The sequence below is a fragment of the Ranitomeya imitator genome, chromosome 4 (assembly GCF_032444005.1).
Source record: "Ranitomeya imitator isolate aRanImi1 chromosome 4, aRanImi1.pri, whole genome shotgun sequence".
Classification (NCBI taxonomy): domain Eukaryota; kingdom Metazoa; phylum Chordata; class Amphibia; order Anura; family Dendrobatidae; genus Ranitomeya; species Ranitomeya imitator.
In genome coordinates this window covers 178,206,135-178,231,355 of record NC_091285.1, presented here as the reverse complement: position 1 = coordinate 178,231,355, position 25,221 = coordinate 178,206,135, and the positions used below count along the sequence as shown (strand labels likewise).

The following is a 25,221-nucleotide window of genomic DNA, read 5'->3' as shown; positions in this document are numbered from 1 at the left end:
CTGCTTGCAAGTACTTTCCGTTTCAGGAAAGCATCCACTATCTAGCTATTTAGTCACTATTTTACAGTCCATGTAGGCATCTGCTGCATCCTGCAACAATCTTGCTTTCTGTTCCAGCACATATTTTCTTTCTACTGCTTCACATAATTTATATCTATTCCTGCATAAACCTATGCATACAATATGCTTCTACCCAACCACCCTATTGGTGTGAATTTAACTCTCTTGACAAAGTTCTTTTCTACATGTTCTATTAACACTGTGATACATCACTGAATTTGAAGATTGTCATCATAGGGTTCTCAGCTAATGGAATCTGTGCCTGACAAACCTGGGAAATGGTGGAAAGGACTTCTGTTCTTTCCATCACGCCTCCACTTACAAATAGGAGATCGCTCCTAAAGTACTGTAAGGTACCTTCACACTCAGCGACGCTGCAGCGATACCAACAACGATGTCGATCGCTGCAGCATCGCTGTTTGGTCGCTGGAGAGCTGTCACACAGACAGCTCTCCAGCGACCAACGATGCCGGTAACCAGGGTAAACATCGGGTTACTAAGCGCAGGGCCGCGCTTAGTAACCCGATGTTTACCATGGTTACCATCGTAAAAGTAAAAAAAACAAACACTACATACTTACCTTCAGCTGTCTGTCCCCGGCGCTCTGCTTTCCTGCACTGAATGTGAGCACAGCGGCCGGAAAGCACAGCGGTGACGTCACCGCTGTGCTTTCCGGCTGGCCGACGCTGACACAGGATGCAGGAGGAGTGCAGAGAAGCAGAGCGCCGGGGACAGACAGCGGAAGGTAAGTATGTACTGTTTGTTTTTTTTACTTTTACGATGATAACCAGGGTAAACATTGGGTTACAAAGCGCGGCCTTGCGCTTAGTAACCCGATGTTTACCCTGGTTACCAGTGAAGACATCGCTGAATCGGTGTCACACACGCCGATTCAGCGATGTCTGCAGGGAGTCCAGCGACGAAATAAAGTTCTGGACTTTCTGCAGCGACCAACGACAGCACAACAGGATCCAGATCGCTGCTGAGTGTCAAACACAACGATATCGCTAGCCAGGACGCTGCAACGTCACAGATCGCTAGCGATATCGTTGTGAAGTTGTTTAGTGTGAAGGTACCTTTACCCCAGGCTAATCTATGTCCTTGGGACAATCACAACCACTACACAATGCAAACATAACAAAGTGCAATGTAGCAATACTGTCATCCTAATCATGTGTAACATGCTTGAATGCACAGTAAATCAATGGAACAGAATAAATATAAACTTTGTACATATCAAAAATATATGAGTAGTCATTTGGACATACTGTAGAAGGCCTACATTATTTTCTATGAGCGCTGTGCTAGAATTTCTCAGGCAGTCCCATAGATAATAAATGAAATGGAGATTACACACCACTGCTCCATTCAATATGATACTCTGCAATGATTGGTTCCTAGGTTTTATAACCCTATTCTTGGGATTCCTGGAAGTCCCAATTTTTGGTACCTCTTCTACCAGTTTCTTTCATATAATAACAATAATAATAATAATAATAATAATAGTCATAATAATAATCCCTTGATTATTTAAAGACACTCTCTCATCTTAAGTTGTAATGACATATCAATGGGTTGAAATATGGTCAGCACACATGGTGAGCTTCTTGTGCTTCGTGTCTTTGGGGTGCCAGGGCCACATAGCAACCATCTCTTCCCTTCATCAAAAGCTGTAAGTGTTGCCTTTAGTGTAAATTGCATGACGCTTTTGCATTGTCCACAGGGACACACATTTTGGCACTGGGATATATCGTATACAATTTACAAATATTCCTACACATTGCTTTTGTGGTCCTCCATTGGGTTTCTCTACCATTTATTTAATTGTTGTTACTTATTTACCAAAGTCACTATAATAAAATATGTAATTTATGAGACTTTTGTGCACTATTCTTTAAGCCGGTATTACTAGTTCTCAGGTGCTCAGTGACCATATCTTATTATCTGCTCAGATCCTTGTTGGTCTTAATGAGCTTCTTGCGCTGAAGACTAGGATATAGATATCCAATGAATATAGAGTAGGCAACTACGGCACTCAATATGTAATAGGGAAAATGGAATCACATGAAGCAGCCACTTTTTGGACATGTCCTTCCATTTGTCTGTTGTGATATTTGCGTTTGTGAAAAATATGTGGTCATTGTAGTGAAGATGCAGAATCACTGCTTCAACATGATGAGCCTCTGTTGCTATTGTCACACATACGGGTGGTGCACGTGGTTCATGGACCTACTGTGCCAAAGGGCCGGGCTTACCTAAGATGGGCATAGTTAAAGGGCTACCTGGTTTTTACTGGAGCTCCTGATGATGCATTCATGCTTGAGCTGCAGGTAGCCGCCAGGTACCACTACTAGGCAGTCACCGGCAGGGCTATCACCAGGAGTTTCGTTGCACCACACTGGCAAATTTTTTGACCCCCTTGAGACTCCAACCAGGCTCCACCCCAGCTCCACCTCTAACCTTCCACAGTCCCAACACCCACACATAGAAAAATTAGACATCTGCACCACATCCTCTCCAATCACACGTTATCAGTCCCCATCTAACACCAGATCACATATACAACCATCAGCATTTGTTTTGGCCAAAAAAAAAATTAAAAGCTGCCATCACGACTAGGTAGTCTCTTTTTGCCAGGCCATATTGTTAAAATATCCTATACTCTTTTTAGCCATATTTTTATTTATGCTTCTTTAAGAGAATGTGTCATATACAATTTTTAAAATGAACAATAACACTATATACTAGGGATAAATATTGTCACACCATGACCAGACCACATTATTACCACATAGTAACCAAATAATACCACATACAAGGCAAAAATACTGCCACACCATGGCTGGACAACAGGTATTGGCCTATAATACCACATTCAAGGGACAAGTACCACCACACTATGATCAGACCACATATTACTACCACATAGTGACCGAATAATACCACATACAAGGGACAAATATGGCCACACCCTGGCTGGACCACATATTACAACCACATAGTGACCGAATACTACAATACTGATCATTAATAAAAAAAAATACAAATTTAACCATAAGCACCATTATACACAGGAGCTTTGTATATAGTACACAGTGTTTAGTGTCAGCATACATGTCATACAGTGATCACCGGTGATATACACGGAATAGTGTAAGTGTACAAGTAATACAGTGAACACCAGTGACATTATACACAGGAACTCTGCATATTATTGTCAGTGTACAGGTAATACAGCAATCACCAGTGACATTATACACAGGAGCTCTGTGTATAGTATACAGTATATAGTGTCAGTGTACAGGTAAGGCCAGGGTCACACTGCCATAAAATACAGATGAGTGCTAGGCGAGAAAACATCGCCTAGCACTCGGACTAGTGTTAATCTATGAGACAGTTCACATCACCATATTTTTTCTCAGGCGTATTCAACATGCATGTCAGCGTATATCGTCTGAGACTCTCCAATGCATGCCTATGCGTGTGAGAAAAACTCAGACACCACACGGACCATTTGTGTGACTTGCGGCAAATACGCACATATTTTCCTCATTTCAGCCCATTGAGCCAACAAATTCAATGGGAAAAGCAGTGAGAAATGTAAAACCATACACATGTCATACAGATGTCATACGGATGTCATACGGATGCATAGGTGCAAGAAAATTGCATAATCTCATTGCAAACGCATTACACATGGAAGGCCATATGGAGAAAACTTGTGTGACTCTTAGCAGGGAGACTCGGACTGATTTTCCATACGTTAAGTATAATCCCGGCCTAACACAATGACTCACCAGTGACGTCTCTAGTTGAAATCCTTCATCTTTGCTTTTCATCTTCATCCAGCGCACACCACCATCACTTTCTCCAGCCAGGACTCGTCTCTGCAGAAAATGACAGTTATCTAGAGAACATTCCCCAATTTTTCCCCAACCTCTATACTACGCCAGATGAAGAATAAAAGCGACCATGTCACCCTGCACAGTAACACGACCTCTCCTCCCCCACACTGAAAGCAGTATCCTCAAAAATAATATCCTTTAACTAGCCCCTACAGGAATAATATTCCACATTCTGGACCCCACATGTCCTCCCATTCTGGACCTCACATTTCCTCCCATTGTGCCTCATGTCTCTCCATACTTCTCCCATGTCTCTCCATATTGACCCCATCATCATTTACAATAGTATAATGTACCCTATAGTCATATGTAGCAGTATAATACACCCCCGTAGTAGTATAATGCACCCCCATAGCAGAATAATGCACTCCCAGTCATATATAGTATAATTCAGCCCCTTACATATATAGTATAATGCAGTCCTGGCATTTCTGGCTCCCATTATGGATCTCAGACCGTAAGTATATACATCACACCACATTACACATATGCTTTTTAGGGTCATATGTCTAAATTTTTATTTTTAAAATAACATTTCCAAACAGAACTCAGTCCAACCTCACTGAGAGGGAGACAGGGTCGGATTCTGAGGCCATTATTGATCCTGTTGGGGAAGGTGAAGAGGTGGCTAGCCCATCTTCTCAGCCTTCCAGCTTCATCACCCAAGGTCCACCTGAACCAGCTTCAGTAGCTGCAACAGGGCCTGGACCAGCAGCTGCACCAGCACCCATCAGCCTTGAAGAACAAGGCAACAGCAGCAGCCCTACTGTTCCTCTGGAGGCCTCCTCGCAGCCTGCTGTCATATCCCGCCTTGGGCGACGAAGGCGAGAGATCCCTGCCTCTGATACCAGGAGGCATGTTGACATGGAGGTTCTCAATTACCTGTCCAGGGCTGCCCAGGATGAGGGTAAGGAGGCATATTCCCGCAGTCTGGCCCGATACCTCCGTCCCCTACCCCGTGAGGTGAGGCTACGTGTGTGAGGATCAATACAGATCCTCATTGATGCATATACACTCCCCAATACCCCATATGAGGTCTTTGAGTTCTTGGAGAGGTGGCAGCTGTCACCCCGTCACCTGCTCAGACTTAACCTAAACCCAGAAGTGCATGGGCAACATGGATCTGATGCACCTGCTCCACGGGTTCCTACACCTCAACCCATTCCCCCCAAAAACCAACCTTGGCCACAACAGGCCCAAATGGCATCCTATAACCAACCTGCCCAATATGGCCACTTGTGCAGACCCAGTGTTGGAGGCTGGTCCCAACCTGGCTTTGAACGACATGGCCATATTGGGGGTATGAGTCCAGAATCCCCAGGAGTCTCATCTCCATTTTCCCTATGGTCACTTTTCCGCTCACCAATCTGACCTGGCCAGAACATACATCATGGCCAAGATTATGCACCCACACAGGGTGAAGGCCAAGTTGTACACCAAAGCCAGCAAGAAAGAGAGGCTGAACTCCTGCCATCACCTCCACCAACGTTCCAAAATTTATAATGTATTTTGTTATGTGATTTTGCTCTTGCAAAGTAATGTGTAAGTTTTATTGTTATGTTTTATAACATTTGAAAAAAGGGTATGGCCAAAGTTCTATAGCCACAAAAGCCATATGACTTAAATATGGTTTTTCTAAAAAAGAGTCTTGTTTTGGATTGATAAAAATTTTTGAAATGCCAACTTTTGTCTCCTCTTACAGTAATTAATACAAGATACCAAATGAAAAACAAAAACATCTAGTACATAAATCAAATGAACACACCCAACAACTTAAATGTAAAAAGTAGATGTATATACACAAACATTTTAAACTTACAACATAGATGCAGCATGCTCTTGCCAGAGAGTAGCACCCTGAGGTATCACAAAATAATTAGTGAAAACATCATGTACTTTCAGTCCAGAAAGCGGATGACGCTGAGGGATCAAATGTGGTCTAGGCCTACCCACATTGCCCAAAACACCTTCAGCACCATCAGATGATGAGCATTAATGAAGTCAGGTGAAGTTATGTAGGACCACACATGCTTTGATTACCTCATTTGATGACATTCATTCAGCTGAATCGCTGACTGGAGGACCCGCCATTTGGCACAAAGAATGCCAAAGGCGCACTCCACCAGATGCCGTGCGCGTGATAGGCGCAAGTTAAAGATCCTATGCCGGTGGTCCAGGTTTCGACAAGGATATTGCCTCATCACATGCCTGGTTAATTGAAAGGCCTCATCTGCAACAAGGACATAAGGCACAGAATCTTGATTGGAGCCTGGAAGCTGACGAGGTGGTGGTAGGTCCAACTGATTATTGCGCAGCCGCCAACCCATAATGGAAGAATTTAAGACTCTAGAGTCTCCAGTTCTCTCATAGCCACCAATGTCTACATTTATAAACCTGTAGTGACTGGCAACCAGATCCAACAACACTACAGAAAAATATTGTTTATAATTATAGAATTGGGACCCTGAGTTTGGCAACTTACGCACATGGATGTGCTTCCCATCAGGCCATGTTCACACTTTGCGGTTTTTACCGCAGAACCACGGTGATTTTGCAGCTGCGAGTCCGCAGCAGTTTCCATAGCGTTTACAGTAACCTGTAAACCCTATGGAAACCGCAAACCGCTGTGCACATGCTGCGGGAAAAACCGTGCGGGAACGCAGCGGTTTACAACCCGCAGCATGTCACTTCTTTGTGCAGAATCGCAGCGATTCTGCACTCATATAAATGCATTGATCCGCTTACTTTCCGCATGGGGCTGTGCCCACCATGCGGGAAGTAAGCGGATAATGTGCGGGTGGTACCCGGGGTGGAGGAGAAGAGACTCTCCTCCAGGCCCCTGGAACCATATTTGTGGGTAAAAAAAAAGAATTAAAATAAAAAATAATGATATACTCACCTCTCAGTGCTACACGCGGCCGTCCGGCCTCAGGTGTGCTATGCGACCAGGACCTGCGGTGACGTCGCGGTCACATGACAGTGATGTCACGAAGGTCCTTCTCGCACAGCATCTTTGGAACCGGACCGCCGCCTGCAGCGCCGAGGCGATCGGGATGTCAGAAGGTGAGTATATCATTATTTTTATTATTTTTAACATTACTATTGATGCTGCATATTGCTGCATATGCAGCATCAATAGTAGGAGTAAATCCAGCAGCGGAACCCGCAACACAAACCGCGATAAATCTGCAGGGATAACCGCAGCGGGTTTGCCCTGCAGATTTATCAAATCCGCTGCGGGAAAACCCGTGGGAGAACCCGCAGCCCGCATCCTAGGTGTGAACATAGCCTTAAGGGCTCCAATACAATTGGGAAATTGGCAGTGCTCCTCAAATCCACAGGCAATCTGCAACCAGTCTTCCATCTTGGGCTCAGGCATGACCACTTGATGAAGTCGGGACCAGATTACTTAACAGATAAACTGGACTATGCCTGAGATTGTAGTAAATTCATGATGGAGTGCTGCATAGGATAGACCAGTTGTCAGGAAGCTAAAAGAAAAGCAAAACATTAAATGTGTTTCAAGGTTTTAAACAATTCATATAGAGCACAAGTACTGTGTGGAACTAACAAGCCAGGCTATCACTACCTTAAAAAATTGACACTGGCTATGTGATTTTCACATTAATAAAATATTCTTATTACTAAGAGTAGAGATTTGAGATATATTAAGAAAAAAGTAGCAGAAGCTAGTAAGCAGAACTAGATAAGACATTTAGAGACACATCATCAACATAGAGTATGAGGAGGAGGAATATATACCGTAACATAAGGAGAAGATGCTCCTCAGCAGATATACATTTATGCATCCTGGTGTCCTGAAAGGTGATCCCAGGGCGCACTGTTTCCAACAAAAGATCAAGGGTGGCAAGACTCGTGACAATATTGATAAAACTTTTCGGAATGTGTCCGCAGAGATGCATAGAGACGGTGGAAATGGCCTTTAGTGAGACGTTGCCTCAAAAGCGGATGGACCCACATTCGTCTCCTCCTCCTCATATCCACTATCACTGGGTATGGCTGGCCAAAGTGGCATGACAAAACCCAGTTGTATAGAACACGCTCAGATGGGGTGAACCTAAGTCTGTCTGACATGTTGCCAACAAACCACCAATACACAAACACAAGAACAGCAATAAAATGGCCAGATTGGAGGCTGCCACCTGTTGTAGAGGCAATAAATAGGGTTGCTGATGATGATTTAAATTATTTGCAGGCCTCAAAACCGTTAAATGTCCATTTTGGAAGGTTGCAAGAAAAAATGCTATAGGGATGGCATACAGATGACATACTGTATATTCTTTTTAAATGGTAATATTATTTTTAGATGGTAATCTTCATTGTTCTCTATAAATGTGTTATCTACTGTATTTTATTCTTGTCTTGTATTAGGCCGGGGTCACACTAGAGAAAAATACGGATGAGTGAGAGGCGCAAAAACACGCCAATGCATGTCTATGAGGGCAAGAAAAATACGGAATACACATGGGCCATGCGTATGACGTGCGAGAAAAACGCATTACTTTTCCAGGTGACAGGAAATGGGCCAAGCCATCAGGAAGCTTAGACATGCTAATTAGCTCAAAATTACATACGCAAAATACGCAGCCACACCTTGCCAACAGTTGACATACGGATCACTGTTCAGGGAACATTTCTGCGCATTAAGACTGTAAAAAATGGACCGTATTTTCATACGTTAGTGGTGACCCCGGCCTTAAGGTCTTCAAGACTAAAACAGGAGAATGTCAGAGGCAGGAGTCAGGCAGCAGTCATGGAATAGGTAGAGAAACAGGAGAACTGCAAATCTAATGTCCAACCCCATTGCACTTGTGATTCATTAGCATACAATTTCGAGTATGTGTGCTGGACTCATGTTTTCCATCCATTTTTTTGCATGCACCCATTATAATCTACGGTGCTATTCACATGACTGTGTTTTTTCATGGACTGTATGTATCTGTGCAAAAGTAACGGAGACATCTCCGTTTATTTCTGTTATCACTAAACTTCAGACAGAAAGGCCCACAAATAAACAGCAACTGAAAACCACCACAGTGAAGGCCTGGCAGAGCATCAAAAAGGAGGAAACACAGCGTCTGGTGATGTCCATGAGTTCAAGACTTCAGGCAGTCATTGCCAACAAAGGGTTTTCAACCAAGTACTAAAAATGAACATTTTATTTACAATTATTGAATCTGTCCAATTACTTTTGGTCCCTTTAAAAATGGGGTGGCACATGGTAAGGAGCTGAAACTCCTAAACCCTTCATCCAATTTTAATGTGGATACCCTCAAATGAAAGCTGAAAGTCTGAACTTCAACTGCATCTGAAATGTTTTGTTTAAAATTCATTGTGGTAATGTCTATAACCAAAATTAGAAAAATGTTGTCTCTGTCCAAATATATGGACCTAACTGTATATGTACGTCTAAGGTCACTTCCCCCATTTGCTGCATTCTCCAGGGGTGGGTCCGCAACTTTTCAGGCACAAGTCAGCTGATTTAATTATCTGACATGTGTCCCTAACAGCCACAGATGGAATCGCCTTCCACCCGTGGCTGTTAACATGTTAAAAGCCACTGTCAATCTCTGACAGCGGCATTTAACATGCCGGAAGAGCGTCACGAACCCCTCTGTTATATGCCCGCGGGTCACCGATGACTTGGCATGAAAACCCAGGGTCTGCATGAGACCCCTGTGGTTGTCATTGCTGTTTAGTTATGAGCGCTGCCCAGCAGGTGATCATTTTAGCTATACATAGCAGGGCTGCACCCCATGCCGACATGCTGTAAATTCTGCTGTCAGACATAAACAACAGCATTTAACAACATTACAGCTCCACTGGATCTGTGGCTGTTAGAGGCAGCTTATGGCTGACTATCACCGCCATCTTCTGCCGGGAAAGATGTAGGCTCACCTTCTGAGCCTGTATCAAAGTCAGGGAACTGCGATAGAATGTAACTGTATGCCCTATAGTGGCAAGGAGTTAAAGCAAAATGTCAACTATGCTGTCATTTATTTAATTTTTTCTTAGCAAGCTAAAGTAAATTATTTTTCTTGGAAATTCCCCTGGAATCTCTTGGAGACTCTAAAAAAATAGAGAAAATCCCTCAGAAAATGCATCAAAACTTTTGGGTTCCAGCAGCAAGACTTTCTTTACCAACTCTAGGAATGTTATGGGCAGTTGTGCAGGGAGAGGCACAACAAGAAGGTGCTTCTTCTAATTCAGGAAAACTAGCTTCTGCAAGTGACACTAGCTGTACCCAGGACAAGATGTGGCTGACTATAGCACATTGTTCCCCAACTCAGGTCCTCAAGAGCCACACACAGGTCATGTTTTCAGGATTTGCTCAGTATTTCCCAGATGAAAATTGTATCACCTGGACAGCCAAAAATTGCATCACTTCAATACTAAGGAAATCCTGAAAACATGACCTGTGTGTGGCTCTTGAGGACCGGAGTTGGGGACCACTGCTATAGCAAAAGAAATGTTTAGGGAAAAGTTTTTGTATGCAACACGCAGCAACCAGAGTCACATGAACAACCCAGACATAACCTCTGCTCTTTCTTATGTTTGTCCAGATATGAGGAAAAGATGGGTAAGAAGAGCTACTTTTGAATCCTCCATGCAGACATTTTGTAATCTGCTCATAAACTTTCACTTAAAAGGAAAGGAGCTCAGCTCCTGAACTAGCATTAAAATACTAACTGTGAGTCCCTTTAAAAAGTAGGTATGCAGCCATACTCACTCTTGTTGATAGTAGTCATTGGTGTCAGTGTACAGAGGTGGCAGGTCCCCTCAGTTGCACTCTCTCCTTGTCAGTGTGGCCCCCGTGCATGATATATAAATATGTTGCATACCGTATTGTAAAATGTCTGTGTATTGTCATGTGTAATGCTATGTACCATTTAATTTAGTTGATAGTTAAATTGTGGGCTGGGCCAGCAGCAGGAAAGGCGGCAGGAAGCTGCTGTCCCTAGTCAGAAGCTCGGGTACATTAGCCCTGAGCAGATGTATTGTAACAGCCAGGGCATTGCCAAACTCCCAGATGGGGAGAGATCTGTTGCCCCAGGCTCAAGGGACTCAGAGGAGCTTGAAAGGACACGAGAGGACTCAAGAGGGGTACCAAAGACTAAAAAGGACTAAAGACAGCAACACGGGCCCCAGGACTCTGGAAGGGCACCCGCTGAATGGGGTTTTAAGTGTCCAGATTCCAGCGTGTAGACAACTGAACATCTTTGGCCGCTGCAGTTGCTGTGGGTGCTGCTGTAGAGAGTGCAGGGAGAGATCAGGAAATTCAGTGTTGTACTCTTTTCATTTTATTCCATCTCTATTCATTAAACGTTATTCCCTGTTGGACAACAGTTGCCTTATTGGACTCTACCTGGACTACCATGGCTGGAGAGAGAACAAGGTAAACTGTGGGAGAAGCTGTGTCAGTACCGTCTATTTATGTACAAGGGGCCTAGGGGTTCGCTAACCATTTGCTCAGTGGACTCTGTGAACTGTGTCTTTAAATAACACGGCCATAACTATCCTCCCGGTTGCCCTTGCTACACTTGGCATAGCGCAGCAGGATGGACCTGAACAGCCTTGCAACTCGGGGACTGATGGAAGACCTAAGACTAGTGATTTTCTAATGCTGTCTGCTATAGAAGAAATAGAGATGGTGGCTGACCGTGACTGTGAGCTTGAAGTTTGTGATGTGCTGCCCATACTGGAAGAAATGGAGCTGTTGGCTGACAGCAATCCTGAGATTTGTGACTGTGAATTTGGGACTTGTGTTTTCACTCGCAGGTGACTGTCAGAGTCTTTGAGCAGTGGACTGCTTTAAAAGAAGTGAAGATGGTGGATGTTGCTGATTTACAAATGGCGCCGACCGCTACGTAAAAGATGGCGGTCGTTGGAGCGTAAACTAAGGATGAGGCTGTTTGTCGTGGGCATCAACTAAGCAGTCTGGCACTAAAAGAAGAAAGCCACGTCCCTTGGTGAAGTGTGTCAGTCCTAAATGGGTGCGGGAGAAGAAGAAGGTGTTAGAATCTGTTTTGTTTTTTGACCATCTGCCATCTTGTTGTGGTTTTCTGGCTGCTGGTCTTTTTCCCCTGGTGCTGGGTTGTCTTAGGTCAGGTGACTGAATCACTCTTTATTACCCAGCACCTGCCTCCCATTCCTTGCTGGACAACAGTGTTTATCCGCTAGAGTTCTGGCTAGGTGCTTTGATAGCTTTCTGTGTTTGATATTGTGCAGTTCTGGGATCTCTGGTTCTGCCATCCTTAGTTTCTGTTTTCGGTTGGTTCCTGCAACCATCTCTGTGTTTTCTATTAGGAGGTGACCTGTTTTTATACCCAGTCCTTAGTTCTTTCAGGGACCTCCTCCCCCTGTCTATAGGTCTTTGCTTGAGTTTAACCTAGGATCTTCTGTGGGTCTGTTCGCTAGGAATGGGTCGCCCACTCCATCGTAGGGTATCAGCCTAGTCTCATTGCAGGGTCAGTTTCCCCCCTTCTATTCTAGTTCTGTGTTGCAGTTCCCTAACAGTTTGTCCAGCCACACATATAAAAAAATATATTTTTTTAATATATATTTAATAAATGCAGCATCCAAGAACTTGCTCAATGCTTGCAAGGGTTAACTGTGGAAGTAGCCGACCTGCAACAGCATGTAAGTAATTACTCTGGAGCATGCTCTGAAGAACCTAAGGTAGGATTACCTGAGTTTTTTTCTGGTAAACGGCAGGATTTTGTTACGTTTTAAAATGCATGTATACTATTTTTCGGCTTAGACCCAGATCCTCTGGGAGTGAATTACAGCATGTGGGGATTATTATGTCTTTATTGCAAAATGAACCCCAAATCTGGGCTTTTTCATTACATCCTGATGATCCTTGTTTGACATCAGTAGAAGCATTTTTTTCTGCTATGGGGTTGTTATATGATGATCCTGATCGGGTGACATCAGCTGAGGCAGAGCTCAGACGGCTTAACCAGTGTTCTGTTGAGGCTGAGAGTTATTGCACCCAGTTCAGACGATGGTCCGCAGAGGTCAGATGGAATCAGCCAGCACTCAAGAGTCAATTTTTAGCAGGTTTGAGTGAAAGAGTTAAAGATTTGCTCATTGCATATCCTGCACCTGATACTTTGGAAACTGCTATGCAGTTAGCTATCCGTATGGATAGAAGATTGAGAGGCAGACAGAATGAAGAGAAGGCTCTTATAATGCTGAGCCCCATCTCTCAGGATAGCCCCGTCAACTGCGGGGAAAAGATGCCACTTGGGGCGATGCCCTCTCGTTCCCAGGAGAGGGAGAAGAGGTTTTCAGAAGGGCTATGCTTGTATTGTGGTAAGGCTGACCATTTTATTAAGCAATGTGAGGTTCGCATAAGGAAAGAAAAAAAAAGGTCAGTAGGAGTAACACTCAAAAATAGCTGGATTATAGGTATTTTTGGGTTATTAAGTGAGCGGTCTCTTTGCCCTACATCCACATTTATGGAGCGGTCAGAGATCTAGCAAAAGCCCCCATGAGAATACTGTCGATCTGGTAAACAGAACCTCTCTTGTTGTCTCAGATATATGCAGCATGGTGACTATGTGTATAATTATTGTCGTGCAAACTAATATTGATGGCCAGATGTACTGAATTGGAACATGGAATTTTGGTTACATCTACTCGTTGGAGTAGCTTTTTAGATGTTTTTATCTGTGTGTAGTACTTTTTTTGTGTTTAAATAAAATTTGATATATTTTGAAACTATTGAACAGTGGTGTTCCAACCGTTTTTGTGCATGTGCTGCTCTTCTTTCTTCATGCTCTACCACCCCATAGAGATTACGACTGCACTATTGAGTTCGTCCCAGGTGCCACACTTCCTAAGAGTCGTTTATTTAATCTGATGATTCCCGAGAGGGAGGCATTAAAGGAATACCTTAAGACTAGTTTAGCTGCAGGTCATATAAGACCCTCTAAGTCCCTTGTGGCTGTAGGATTCTTTTTTGTCAAAAAGAATGATGGAGCCGTATCTGGGATTTTGGGAGATTAATAAGATCACTGTGCTCAATCCTTACCCGTTGCCACTGATTCTGGATTTGTTTAACCAACTAACCGGAGCGAAGTGGTTCTCTAAGATTGACCTTCGTGGGGCAAATAATTTGCTGCAGGTGAAGGAGGGTGATGAATGGAAGACAGCTCTTAATACCCTGGAAGGTCATTTTGAGTGTCTGGTTATGCCATTCTGAGGTCGTCGATCAGTAGGAGTGTTATTGTTTATATGGATGATATTTTGAGTTACTCACCTGATCTGGAGTCACATTGGCAGAGAGTCCACGAAGTTCTACAGATTTTGAGAGAAAACTCACTCTTTGCTAAATTGGAGAAGTGTGTGTTTGCGGTACAGAAAATGAGTTTTTTTGGGTACCTTGACTCCAGTGATGGGTTTGAGATGGACCCGGTGAAGGTTCAGGCAGTGCTGGAGTGGCCTAGGCCTGAATGTTTGAAATCGGTTCAGAGATTTTTAGGGTTTGCTAATTATTACAGAAAATTCATAAAGAATGTTTCTGTGATCGCTAAACCTATAACTTATCTCACCAAGAAGGGTTCCAATACTGTCCAATGGTCCTCTGATGCTGTTAAGGCTTTTGAGCATCTCAAGGAGAGGTTTAGCTCTGCTCCTGTTTTGATCCAGACAGATGAGACCAAGCCATTTCTGGTAGAGGTTGATGCCTCTTCAATAGGGGTGGGGCAGTTATGTTTCAAGAGGGAGAGGATGGGGTGCATCCCTGTGCTTCTATGATGTTGGGAACAGAGAGTTGCTGGCTATTAAACTTTCGTTTGAGCATTGGCGACATTTTTTTGAGGGGGCTAGACATCTGACACAGGTTTTTATTGATCATAAGAATCTGATATGTCTGGATGCTGCTAAACGTTTGAATGCCCGTCAAGCTAGGTGGGCACTGTTTTTTGCCCGGTTTCATTTCTCCGTAACATGTATCCCTGGGACGAAGAATTTAAAGCGGATGCTTTGTCTCGTAGTTTATCTCCAGCAGTTAATACTGAGAAGGAGCAATGTATTTTGCTGAGAGGGGTGGTGGTGGCAGCATTGGGCTCTGAGTTGGAGAGTAGCATCTTAGAGGCCCCAAATGCTGCACCAAATAACACTCCGTATGGTAAATTACTTGTGCCTCGAGCCTTGCGGAGAGCTTTGTTTGCTGAATGTCATGAGTCTTGGTTGGCGGGTCATCCAGGGATTTCAGAAACTAGAAAGTCGATCGGTCGAAGTTTCTGGTGGCCAGGGTGGCAAAGAGAAATCATCAAGTGGGTGCATCAGTGTACTGTTTGCACTAGGTCTAAGGCCCCACATGCCCCGGCTGCAGGGTTGCTGTGCCCTTTGGAGGTTCCTAGTTCACCATGGTCACATCTTGCTATGGATTTTATCACTGATCTGCCGGTCTCTGAGGGTTTTTCTGTCATCTGGGTTGTTGTGGACCGGTTTAGTAAGATGTGTCATCTGGTCCCGTTCAATAAATTACCCTGCGCCAAGACTCTAGCTAAGGCATTTGTTAATGAGATTGTCAGGCTCCATGGGCTTTCCACGGACATTGTCTCCATAGTGTGTGGCTCGCTTTTGGCGTGCTTTTTGTGAAAGATTAAAGGTTCATTTGTTATTTTTGTCAGGTTATTATCCGGAGTCCAATGAACAGACCGAAACGAAGAACCAGGACATCTAGCAGTTTCTGAGATGTTTTGTAGCAGACAATCAGGAGATGTTGTCGAAATATCTACCACTAGCTGAGTTTGCTCTTAATAATCATACGTCTTCCTTGGCTGGGTGTTCTCCTTTTTTTGCTGTACAGGGAGGCATCCATCTTTTGGTCCATTTTCAAAGATTGGAAGATTGGGGCAGCAGTGCCTGAGGAGGAGATTTTTTCTGCAAATTTGGACAGGGTTTGGACCAATGTACGCCATAATCTGGAAGAGGCAAATAGGAGGTCAAAGAAATATTTTGACAAGAAAAGAAGGGAGGCATCGTTTGCATTTGGGGACATGGTCTAGTTATCCTCTAGGAATCTGTGTTTGAAGATCTCTTCTAAAAAACTGGGGCCAAAGTTTGTAGTATGCAGTGCGACAATTTCCAATTGTTTGTGAGTTTCTGGATAGAACATTCCCCCGGTGGTGGATAGGCAGGCATTCTGCCAAGCCATGGCCACCACGATCCCCAGATCTGACGCACTTAAACTTTTACTTTTGGGGTTATGTGAAGCAACATGTATACACTGAACGTATCAACAACATTAATCACTTAAACCAGAGAATCACAGACGTTATTTCACTCTGTTAAACCAGACGTCCTTACCCATGTGTGGCAAGAATTTCATTATCGTTTGGATGTGTGTAGGGCAACAAATGGAGCCCATATGGAACTGCACTGAATACGTATGAAACTGGGAGAGTTTTTCTTTTATTTGGAGCAGATTTCACATTTCTATCGTTTTTTGTTTCTTTCCATTGACTGGTCAAAAGTGCACCATGACTTTACGGACACGCTATAATAATATTTTACTTGTATTATTATAAAAGTCACAAGGATTTTTTTTATTATTAGTTATTTTTATTTTGAAGTGAGTCATTTTAGTTTATCTATAAAATATGTTGTGAATGGTTTGTTTGAATATTTTTTTCCTTTATTTTTGTTTTCTAAGAGAGAAAATTGATCATTTTGAATGAACTTGATAAAAATTTGAGTTTTCATGAACTAGGCAGAGTTATATTTTTCTTACTATTTTATTATATATTTATGCCTGTCATTTTTTTCTCCTTGTGTGCTTTGAAACAGATGGATTATTATTTAAGGAGTTAAGTCTGCAAGGTATAACACAAATTAATTTACTCACTGGAAGGCATGTCATCAATCTGCAACATGATACTTGGCTTCTATGAGGGGTCACAAATGACGTCAATCTCCAGGCGTTAAGTCTAGTTGTGATATCCATCCAACCCAGCTCCCACTAAAAACACAGTGCCAAGCTTCCAAGAGGGTGATCAAATCTCATTTAGATATTTTGGCTCTTCTGTGTATAGTATTTACTGTGTATCAATAGAATATATTTGTCACTTATTAGAAAATGTAGCTCCACTGATACACAACAAGACTGATACACACAAAATCCTTTGCATTTGGCCATGGAACCAGGACACTTAGATACGTTAAGGTTCTATAGTAACTGTGTTTTGTATATACATATCATGTCTTTGTGACCTTTGGCAATTTACTTTATGACCTACTGACTTACTGGCTAAATACTGATCTAGACAGTAAACAGTCATGAGCCAGACCGGTTGTTGAGTCCTGTCTTCCCTTTTCCCGGTTTGGTTCATGACAGTTTACTCATGTCAAGGGTTAACTTTTCTCGGCCTCAATCTGGTCACAGGTTTGCTATTGAGCCGTGCTGTGTCCTGCAGATCATGTCAGTTATAGTTTGTGCCTGGTGCTGCTGTAAGCTGACTCTGGTTGCTCTGATTTGTCCTGCTGCGTTTGCTTTCTGAACCCGTGTCTCTGTTTTCCCCTGTTCCCGTCTTGGCTCAGTATTCCCCTTTAGTGTGCAGACTCCCCGGGTTTTAACTTGGCTTGTATCCTGACCCGTTTCTGTCATTTGTCTTTTGGCTTATCCGCTCCTGACTGTTACTGAACCCTGGCATATCTCTGACCTCGATTTTCCTTTTTTTTCTGGTACTGCGCTACAGTCTAGGATTTGACCCTGCTTGTTTTGACTATTCTGCTGCCACCTGTGGTGGCCTCACTGTTGCACTGTAGGTAAGCTCTGATAGGTGCAGACCTGCTTCCTCTCTACTAATAATCTTTATTTTTTATATAGTGCTAACATATTCTGCAGCGCTTTACAGTTTGCACACATTATCATCGCTGTCCCTGATGGGGCTCACAATCTAAATTCCCTATCAGTATGTCTTTGGAATGTGGGAGGAAGCTGGAGTACCCCGAGAAAACCCACGCAAACACTTTGAGAACATACAAACTCCTTGCAGATGTATTAATTGTATTTGTTTTCAACATTTTTTTTTTCAAAGTTTATTTTTTTTTGCATTTTTTGTTTAATCTCCCTAGGAGATTTCAATCTGTGGACATTTGAATGCTGATATAATACAATGGGATACTACAGCTCAGGCAAAAATTATGAGACCACCACATCAAAACCCTGTCATGGCAGCCCAATGTCCAGACCTGAACCATATTGAAAACGTCTGGAATGTAATCAAGAGGATGGTGATTTCTGAACTCTTCCTGTCATAGGGCTACCGCGACAGAGAGGTTCCAGAGAACCGCAGCGCTCTGGGCCTCGTTTACACATGATGAACAGAAGCTCTTCTCCTGAATTCTTACCTGGCTGTCTTGTGCCAGCAGGGCAGGAGTTAAACCTTGTTACTGAAGTTACTGAGAGCTTGGTCTCTCAGCTGATTTGGTTTTTGTAATCTCCGCTCCTATATAGACTCAGCTTTGACTACAACTGTTGTCAGTGATCAGTTCTGCTGCCTGGCTTGAAGTGGGAAGGAGCGTGGAGTTAGGAGCTTGGAGGTTTTTTTTTACAGAGATTGGTGTCTGCTGTTTTGCTTGCATGTTAAACCTGTTTTACTTCCTAGTTTTTTCCTTCTCTTCCCTTCTCTGTGTTTCCTCTGTGGTTGTGTGAGCATTTGGTGAGTTTAAGATTTTAGTTACCTTGTCTGCATACCCTGTTTAATTGTTGTATTTATACACTGGTGCAGTCCACCTCCCTTGAGGGGGAGAGGGGGCCACTGATAGGGCCTGCACAGGAGACAGGGATACGCTGGCGGCTCAGGCCTCCTAACCATTATAGGTACCCCTGAGATAAAGGAAAGTCAGGGCCCCATTATAATGGCAGGGACAGGTGCGGGTCCCAGTATGCCGTCCTGCCCCTTAATCGCCGTTAATGGTGTGACAGTGACACTTCCTGAGTTAAAACATTAGTATTGTTGTTTCTAATGATTATGAACTTGTTTTCTTTGCATTATTTGAGGTCTGAAAGCACTGTTTTTTTATTTTGACCATTTTTCTTTGTCAGAAAAAAAGACAAAATTTATTGCTTGGAAATTCAGAGACATGTTGGCAGTAGAATAAAAGAACAATTTACATTTTACTCAAAAATATACCTATATAAAAATCAGACAAACTGAACATTTTGCAGTGGTCTCAATTTTTGCCAGAGCTGTATTGGGCTGATTTTAGCCATTTACTATTTGGAGTATGAAGATTGTAGACCAGATCAATCCCTAGAATGGGGTTTTAAAATGCCCTGTTTGAATGGAGTAGTGGACGCCTGGGTCACCACTCAATTCATTGTCTAATGGACTTCCCAATATAGCTGAAAATTCAGCATGTGTGTCCATCAATTCATTATAACAGAGCATTTTAAAGCCCTTTCTTAAAATTGGTGGTGGTCCCAGTGGCTGGACCTCCAGCGATCTATGGATAAGTAGATAACTTGCAGAATTGGGAATAACCCTTTAATGATAACCTGTCAGCACAATTTTGTAATGTGAAAGAAATACATGACTGTAAGGGTACTGCAACGCTGATGACATTGATACCTTTGGTGAATAAATCCACTTAGTGCTTCTTTAGTAATCATCATTTGAAATTTTCATCTTCCGCCTGCCTCCAGTTTTGAATGACAGGTCACTGCTGAGATTTCAAACAGAGGAGGCAGGTTATTGACATACCGAGGGAATGGGGAATTGTAGACTGAGAGGAGAAGACTCAGTGCACTGTCCGGCCCCTGTGCACCAAAACCTAATTAGCAGATAACTTCAAATGGTGATTAAAGAAGAACTACAAAGTTGATTTCTCCATCCAAGCTATCAACGTAATCAGTATTACAGCACCATTACAGCCATGTCTGTATTTTACATAGCAAAATCCTGTTGGCAGGTTCTTTTTAAGAACATTCATAAAGAGCAACACAAGGGCAAGCTTATATGAACACAGAAGAGAATCATTTCGGCATTAATATGTATATTTAGACTAAAGATATTAAGGTTTTATGTATCAAATATTGTGCATAAAGAACAAATATTAGCTAAAGGTATTTGTATCACGTGGAAAAACAAAGCCAATGTATACAATTTTCTTCACTGTAGACGTTTTACAGACTTTGACCATGATCTAAAGGAAGTAAGAGCAATTTTTCATTAGCTTACAGACATTTGTTTGATTTGCTGGCCAGTGATAGTTTTTATGTCATTCTATTCACACATGGTATTGATTGAAACGTTGGGCGTATTTATCAACATTTTACGTTGCCTAGAACTGTATAATTAACGTCAGATAAAACTAGATATATTTAGCAGCTGTAAAATATCAGCTATGTCATTAGAAAGATTTTTAAGCCGCTTGCCAAACCCGAACTCCAAAATTCAGGAGCGTTTGTGCTCGCCTTATGTTCTGGTGTAACTGCAGTAACACAGGCAGCAGTGATGGGGCAAATTTACTACTGCTGCATAACATTTAGGATACATTCAGAGGCGTAGACAGGGTTTTGGTTCAGGGGGCAAAACTTCTCAGTGGGCCCCTAACCAGGTAACGTTGATTACAACTGGGTGACGCACCCTAATAATGGATGTCGGAGAAGCTCCTCCTGTACCAGTCATAACTTTTATTGTTTAAGATCACTGTACTCGTTTTTTATTTTGTATAACCCTCCTCACATGTAAAGCGCCACGGAATAAATGGTGCTTTAATAATAATATTAACCTCGGACGATGACCACACTGTTGCTGAAAATAATCTCTATATAAAGAGCAATATTGATATTACTGCCATATGGTCAATAGTAGATACCAGTCCTACAGAACATATAAAAGATCACAGCATTGTTATAGATGGTGACTTACTGCTGACGTTCTTTCTGATGGAATCGCTCATTTTTCCCGTCTTCTCCATCTGGCCCAGACCGACACGACAACTTTTTCCAGCCACGACTGGGCTGCAGAGATTACAACAAACACACATTTCACTTCTCACATTTTCAGCACTGTCACCAATGGGACTATTGCCAACATGCACAAACTCCTCATTCTGCTGATACCCCAATACTGAGCTGCTGCTGCCATATGTGACCCTATTACTGCACCTACCGTGTGGTTCTGTGTGCCCTGTAGATGATAAAACAAACCTCTAGAATATATCAATGCTGTGTGCAAGTGCTCGAGAAAATCGTGCCCACATTTTGTCCCCTAGAAAGTAATAATGCCCTCTGTGTGCCCCTTTGACAGTCACAATAACCTGAGTTCCTCTATAACAATAAGTGCTCACTTTACATTTAATAATGTCCCGAGTGTGCCCCCCTGTACAGCTATCCTCTACACTAGGGGTCCCCAACCCGTAGCTCGCGAGCCACATGTGGCTCACCAATGGTCACAGAAAAGAAGTCCCCAGGGAGCTGCCCCGCTGCCTGTAATACCCGCCCAGGGCCGGCGTCAGCACCCAAGCAAGTGCCGGGGCCCTGAGCAGGCAGGGGCCCCACTCGTCATCGGGGACACTGTCGTGCTTTGGTGCCGCCCCCCGCTTGCTCCGGGCCCCAGCACTTGCGATACTTTCCTCTCCCTGTTCCAGCGCTGCAACCTCTTCCATCCTCTGACTGTGACGTCCAGGTCAGAGGGCGCGATGATGTCCCCAGAGTGCGCCCTCTGCCTGAGCAGTCACAGCACAGAGCAGGAAGATGCTGAGGACTCCAGAGCAGAGCAGCGACAAGCAATGAGAGGTGAGTATTTCATTTTTTTATATTTGGAGCGATATATGGGGACCATCAGAAGGGGCCCATATATGGAGCATTATATGAGGCTAATTCTATATGGAGCATCTTAGGGGGCCAATAATATAGGGAGCATCGTATGGGGCCAATTCTATAGGAAGCATCTTATGGGGCCAATTGAATATGGAGCATCTTATGGGGCCAATTCTATATGGAGCATCTCATGGGGCCAATTCTATATGGAGCTTCTTAATGGAACCAATTCTATATAGAGCTTCTTAATGGGGCCAATTCTATATGGAGCTTCTTAATTGGGCCAATTCTATATGGAGTTTCTTAATGGGGTGAATTCTACATGGAGCATCTTATGGGGCATATTCTATATGGAGCTTCTTAATGGGGCCAATTCTAAATGGAGCCTCTTAATGGGGCCAATTTAATATGGAGCATCTTATGGGGCCTATTCTATATGGAGCTTCTTATGGGGCCAATTCTATACGGAGCTTCTTAATGGGACCAATTCTATATGGATCTTCTTAATGGGGCCAATGCTATATGGAGCATCTTATGGGGCCAATTCTATACAGAGCTTCTTAATGGGGCCAATTCTATATGGAGCTTCTTAATGGGGCCAATGCTATATGGAGCACCTTATGGGGCCAATTCTATATGGAGCTTTTTAATGGGGCCAATTCTATATGGAGCATTTAATGGGGCCAATTCTATATGGAGCTTCTTAATGGGGCCAATGTATTATGGAGCTTCTTAATGTGGCCAATTCTATATGGAGCTTCTTATGGGGCCAATTCTATATGGAGCTTCTTAATGGGGCCAATTCTATTTGGGCCATCTTATGGGGCCAATTCTATATGGAGCATCTTATGGGGCCAATTCCATATGGAGCAGTATATGGGGCCAATTACATATGGAGCTGTATATGGGGCCAATAATATATGAAGCATCTTATGGGACTGTTAAAGGGTATTGACTTTTAAGATTGCTACTTCCAATAGGTGGCACTAGAGTTCAAGTCCTCTTTGACTAAGCAATTTGCATAACAATAATGTAAAATACATAAGGCTAGAGTGAAAGTGAAAATCTGCATGTTATTATTTGTGCCTTCTCTAGATTTTTCTATGACTTTATCTGCATTGTGGCTCTCGACCAAATTTTCATAGCGGAATGTGGCTCTCAAGATAAGAAAGGTTGGGGACCCCTGCTCTACACAATATGATCCTCTCTTCTCTTATACAGTCTAATGCCCCCTTACTGTATATATAATGATGCCTTAGTTCCCCCAAACTGTTTGATGGCTCCAATACTGTACTGTATGATGGCCCTATCACTGTAGTCTCTACACTGTATGATGGCCCCCTAAATAACCTCCATATAGTACAGTATAATGCACCCCCATAGGCAGACTCTATAGTATAATGCACCCCTCATAGGCAGACTCTATAGTATAATGCATTCCCCATAGGCAGACTCTTTAGTATAATGCACCCCCCATAGGCAGACTCTATAGTATAATGCACCCCCCATACACAGACTCTATAGTATAATGCACTTGCCATAGGCAGACTCTATATAGTATAATGCACTCCCGAAAGGCAGACTCTATAGTATAATGCACTACCCATAGGCAGACTCTTTAGTATAATGCACCTCCCATAGGCAGACTATATAGAATAATGCACCCCCCATAGACAGACTCTATATTTTATAATGCACCCCCATAGGCAGACTCTATACAATATAATGCACCCCATTGGCAAAATCTATAGTATAATGTAGCCCTCCATAGGCAGACTCTATATAATAAAAAGCACCATCATAAAAAGTAAATACAATACTCCCCTCTCTTCATGGTTCCCCTGCCGCTCTGACAGCCTACACATTTCCATACAGTGGACGCCGAGTAGTGACATCATCGCGCCCACTGTCAGTGGCAGACTCTGTATATTATAATCCACTCCCCATTGGCAGGCTCTATAGTATAATGTACTCACCATAAACATAGTCTATATAGTATAATTCACCCCATAGACAGACTCTATAATATAATTCAGACTCTATCATATAATGCACCCCTCATAGGCAGACTCTATAGTATAATGCACTTCCCATAGGCAGACTCTATGTATTATAATGCACTACTCATAGCAGACTCTATAGTATAATGCACTCCCCATAGGCAGACTCTATAGTATAATGCACTTCTCATAGGCAGACGCTTTAGTATACTGCTCTCCCCATAGGCAGACTATATAGTATAATACACATCCCATATTCAGACTTTATAGTATAATACACACCCCATAGGCAGACTCTATATAATATAATGCGCTCCCCATAGGTAGACTCTATATTGTATAATGGCACCATTTTTAACCAAATTTTGGATTATTTTTTCGCCACATAAATGAAAAAGAACCTTGACATGTTTGGTGTCTATTAACTCATACTGACCTGGAAAATCATAGTGACAGGTCAGTTTTAGCATGTAATGACCATGGTGAAAAAAACTAACTGTTGAATTGCATTTTTTTGCAGTTTCACCGGACTTGGAATTTTTTTTCCTGTTTTCCAGTACACAATATGTTAAAAGAAATGGTGTCTTTCAAAAGTACAACTTGTCCCACAAAAAACAATCCCTCACATGGCCATATTGACCAAAAAATGTAAACGATATGGCTCTGGGAAGAAGGGGAGCAAAAAACGAAAATTCAAAAACTGAAATACCCCTGGTCTTTAAGGGGTTAAGAGGTTATTTTGTACCAGAACTTTGTGAAAGAATTGTAATATAATACATCTGCACCAGTATTTTTATTATTCCCTTCACAAATATGATTATTATTGCTATACACCATTATTTTACCCCAAAGTTTCCATATTGATATATAGTAATTATACTAAATACTATCAAAACTTTGAAAATGAGTTGGACCAGAGCAAGATAAAAAGTTTTTATGATCTTTAAAAATCTCAGTCAAGTAGCTTAAAATGTCAAAAGGCTAAAATAACTATTATACTTACCACATAGTGTTGTTCGATAGAGTCTCTTGCTGCTTTCTGTTGAACATATCTTCTATAGTGACATTGTGAAAAGTGTGTCGGCTCATTAGAGTGGTATAATTGAGTATACCTGTATCCACAACAGTATAACCTCTGTACCTGTTGTAAATAGATTTGCTTACCTACTGTAAATGTTATTCAGTCAAAAGATATCGCTGTTGCCTAAGCATTGCCCAAAGACTGTGATATGCTTATAAAATGTGACTGATGCAAAATACAGGAAGAGGATGTGGGTCCATCTTAAGGGCAGTCTGTAGGTACTGAGAACAGGGAGAGGATGTGCTGGAGAGGAATCTGACAACATACTCTTGTGGAAGCACCTCAAGGAGACCAGAGCAGCAGCAGATTGGAGCTGAACTTGCCCATGACCAGAACCTGTCCAGATTTGAGGAAATTACTGCCAGTAAC

The 25,221-nt window shown here is 42.6% G+C and overlaps 1 long non-coding RNA gene across 1 annotated transcript in view; it reads right to left on the bottom strand.

Annotated features, from left to right (window-relative positions):
• LOC138674008 (uncharacterized) overlaps positions 1–24,822 on the bottom strand; it is a 56,783-nt gene extending 31,961 nt beyond the window's left edge. The window contains exons 1-2 of the long non-coding RNA XR_011320426.1: positions 24,775–24,822; positions 20,879–20,970 (exon numbers count right to left, since the gene is read on the bottom strand). This is a non-coding gene — a long non-coding RNA (uncharacterized lncRNA). The remainder of the gene's footprint in view (positions 1–20,878; positions 20,971–24,774) is intronic.
• Between the last annotated feature and the right edge of the window lie 399 nt (positions 24,823–25,221).